Source organism: Penaeus chinensis, chromosome 5, assembly GCF_019202785.1.
Source record: "Penaeus chinensis breed Huanghai No. 1 chromosome 5, ASM1920278v2, whole genome shotgun sequence".
In the NCBI taxonomy this organism is placed as follows: Eukaryota; Metazoa; Arthropoda; class Malacostraca; order Decapoda; family Penaeidae; genus Penaeus; species Penaeus chinensis.
Genome location: NC_061823.1, coordinates 33670810 through 33675165, shown reverse-complemented (window position 1 = coordinate 33675165; position 4356 = coordinate 33670810). Strand labels below are relative to the sequence as shown.

General features: G+C 37.9%; 1 non-coding gene across 1 annotated transcript; it reads left to right on the top strand.

The window, feature by feature from the left end:
• The first annotated feature begins 413 nt into the window (after positions 1–413).
• Positions 414–485, top strand: Trnad-guc. Its single transcript has one exon. It is a non-coding gene; the product is annotated as a tRNA-Asp (tRNA).
• The last annotated feature ends 3871 nt before the right edge of the window (positions 486–4356 follow it).

Sequence of the window (4356 nt, the reverse complement as noted above, 5' to 3'; positions counted from 1 at the left end):
GATGCCCACCAGTAATATGTGTGTGTGTGTGTGTGTGTGTGTGTGTGTGTGTGTGTGTGTGTGTGTGTGTGTGTGTGTGTGTGTGTGTGTGTGTGTGTGTGTGTGTGTGTGTGTGTGTGTGTGTGTGTGTGTGTGTGTGTGTGTGTGTGATTCATTTAGTTACGTATCTGCATTTTCATCTAATTGCATATATTTCTGGCTCTCTGGCTTGTCTCTGCCTACACACAAAACTATCATTACAGCTGTCAGTTCATCTACCTATCTTTCCATAACACATATGGAAAAATATTCCCATTATATTCTGCTGAATTAAAAAAATGAAGCATTGCGTCGTTACAATCATACCTATAGCGTTGCCGTTAAGAAACTCAAATAAATTAAAACTTGCAAGTGAGAGACATCATATAGCCGATTCCTCGGTAGTATAGTGGTGAGTATCCCCGCCTGTCACGCGGGAGACCGGGGTTCGATTCCCCGCCGGGGAGGCCTTTTATTATTATGTTTGTTTTCTTGTTCTACTTTAATGATAATACGCGTATTATTGCAAGTTGATTGTATTCATCAATACTATTGGTATCATTAAGGTTGATATTAATACTATCAATATTTTATAATTACTTCCATTACTGTTGTCTTCAGTAGTACCGTCGTTATCATTGTCATTACTATTATTAACGATTACAGTTGCATTAATAACAATTACCATTGTTGTGATTATATCATAATGATAATAAAATCAATACTTCATCGTCATCAATAACACTAAGTATTAGCACTAATATTAGAAAATCAGAGAAACTTTACAGCATAATTGTTTAGAAACACCATATAAACTTTTTTTTCTATTGAGACTGATAATCATCATATTACTGCTGTTCAGAAGTAAGATATTTAAGTGCGTATAAATTAACTAACTTAGATGCATAGTCTTTTGTTTTATACCATACGCTCATGATTTGCTACTGAAATAAGTCAAACTACAGGGTATCCTACATGAATATCCACGTTAGATAAGTTTATTCCTGGGTTTAATAATCACCGAATTATTTTAAGCTAAGGGACGCTTCAGTACCACTGAGTAATGTAGTCAATTTCAGCGTGACATTTCCTCTCTCTCACTAACGTAATTTTTCAAGTTCAAAGTATAATATCGAATATTGCCCACATCTCCTTAAAGCATATGTCTATAAGTCTCGTCTTCTTGAGAAAGGAGAAGGCAATGCTCACGTAAAATAAAATCATATTGAAAACCATCCACGACGAATGCAAGGCCCTAAAGAAGAACTTTAACAATATGGCGGTGAAGCGTTCCTGTGCCCCGCTGGGTTTGAAATATGGACTCGTGCCTTTTTCAGTGGGAAAGGGAGAGAGAGAGAGAGAGAGAGAGAGAGAGAGAGAGAGAGAGAGAGAGAGAGAGAGAGAGAGAGAGAGAGAGAGAGAGAGAGAGAGAAAGAGACTAACAGACTAGTGGGTCAGACAGAAACACACAGAGAGAGAGAGAGAGAGAGAGAGAGAGAGAGAGAGAGAGAGAGAGAGAGAGAGAGAGAGAGAGAGAGAGAGAGAGAGAGAGAGAGAGCAGACAGAGAGAAATAAACATATAAACAGAGAGAGGGAGAGGGAGAGATAATACAAAAGAAGTTATTATAAAAAAACATAAAAGATTATTAGGTCGTTAGTGAGAAGACCGATACAGAAAGGGCAAGGCAGAGAACACAGGAAGTTATCTGATTTTTTCTCTCTCTCCGATCCGCTGTCATGGTTCCTAACGAACTCACAACTAGGCATGTAAGTTCATTAAGATCCGAAACTCTAAAGAATATGAGAATGACATTCAAGACTGTTGTGTGCCCTTCAACCCTTATGTGCTTTAACCGAAAAAGGGTAGAAGATAACGCTATGACTAAACTGTCTATGGTATCCTAAAAAGATAGTAAAGTGAAAGTTTTTAACGTGCGTGTGCGTATGCGTGTGCGTGTGCGTGTGACTGGCGTTATTCAAGGATCTTAAACCAAATATTTTTTCCATGTCCGTAAACTAATACTCTCAAACCTAGTTATTGTTTTATCTTTTTTTCATATATATTTTTTCCTTTTTTATCCAGGCGCCATTTTCTTTATGTCTTCACAACCGAAAACGAACAAACATACGTAGTAAACGATCTCCTAGGTGACACTATTGAAATTTAGTTTTCCATCGCCTTTAGTTCAGTGAAAGGAAGTCCTTATCCTAATCCACCAGCAAGGATAAGGATAAATCTGATATGCGAAGCTAAGGGATTGTTGACACTCACTATCAAGAACTATCAGTCCTGTCCCTAGCACCATTATCTGTGTGTCTTCGCCTGTTATCATATAAATTGTACCATTGTTTTCGTAGGTAGTTGGTAGAACTGTTGAAGAGCGAAGTAGATTGTTATAGCAGGCGGAGTGTTCGTGTTAAGTATTGATAATAAAGCTGATAACAGATAAGTAATCGTGCTGATAAAAACACGATAATTGATTAATCACAATCAGATAAATGAGAATAAATAAGGATGAAGGGAATGTATTTACTGAATATAATTAACTGTTCGTTATCAAGAAAATTGGGATTAGAAACACGCTTACAAGGTAAGGATTAAAGTCTCAGAATATTTACATTTCTGTTGATTACGTTTTGAATCAACGTTTAATCCGAGACCTTATGTGTGATGCATTAAAACAGCAGACGAAAACTAAAACACTTGGGTAAGGATACTAATTCGTTTCTCTCTCTCTCTATCTCTCTCTCTCTCTCTCTCTCTCTCTCTCTATCTATCTATCTATCTATCTATCTATCTATCTATCTATCTCTATCTCTATCTCTCTCTCTCTCTCTCTCTCTCTCTCTCTCTCTCTCTCTCTCTCTCTCTCTCTCTCTCTCTCTCTCTCCCTCCCTCCCTCTCTCTCTCTCTCCCTCCCTCTCTCTCTCCGTCTCCCTCTCCCTCTCCGTTTCCCTCTCCTTCTCCTTCTCCCTCTCCCTCTCTTTCTCTCTCTCTCTCTCTCTCTCTCTCTCTCTCTCTCTCTCTCTCTCTCTCTCTCTCTCTCTCTCTCTCTCTCTCTCTCTCTCTCTCTCTCTCTCCAGGACCTGCGACTCCTCTAATAAGCTGTGGATGAGATGCAGATTTCCCACTCTCTCAAAATCCATTTGTGATAAAAGTCCGACAAATCATAATGAATTGTTTGTAAATTTAACTGTTTTTTCGCCTTAATGTCCATTGCATCTACACCATTTTTTCGAATTCTAAAGTTAGAGTCTACACCAGACCAACCACCGCCAACGTATGAATGAACATCTAATAAACATCAGTTAGAATAATTTACTCCGACTCCTTTGCAAGTCCGGCCTTTGAGTACGCTGTTGGAAATTACCATGAACAAAGGTGTGCGCCATGAAACACTTTGTGAAGGCACCACCGCGTGCTTTTATGGCGTTAAGAGCCTCCTTGCAGTGCTTATTCGGCAGAACTGAAGTGAGGAACAGGCGGCGAAAAGAATAAGGAGGTCGACAGAATAAAAGGAGTAAAAAAGAAAATAGAAATGAGATGGAAATAAAACAAAGAAAAGTGTAAATACCATTACATTGGAGAGTTTATGTGTTTAACTGATGTGCTTGTATTTATGTGTGTAAGTATCGGTGAATATATATATATATATATATATATATAGATATAGATAGATAGATATATGTATAAAATGATATGCATGTTGATATAATATATTATAATCCTAAAAGAGCTTAATTTATGATATCGAAGATTTAGGTATTACTGTTAAACACCAGCCATTGACTAGAGTTCATGTTCACTTTTTTTCTCTGTTTAATATTTATTGGTCTTCTATCATGAAGCGGAAGCAAGCAGAAAACTTTTGACATCTTCAGGAGCATCAGTGTGAGCAGCAAACGAGTCCGACGTCCTGAGGGTAGCAGCCAAATTGACCCCCGCTACACTGTCAAGCGCAATAGTCATAAGAAAATGGTTATAAAAAGAATACTGCATTGTCATTCCCTTGCTTTGTAAACTGACGCTATCATGATATAGGGGTTCCTAGTTAAATTGTAATAGATTTCAGCATAGCATCGCATTGAGTGAATTCAAGACTAAGGAATCGACTAATCCATAGATTTGCATTTGAATGAATATATGAGCAGACACACGTGTTTATGCGTGCATACATAATTCTATATATACATGTTTATACATATATATATACATATATATATATGTGTGTGTATGTGTGTGTGTGTGTGTGTGTGTGTGTGTGTGTGTGTGTGTGTGTGTGGGAGAGGGTGTGTGTGTGTGTGTGTGTGTGTGTGTGTGTGTGTGTGTGTGTGTGT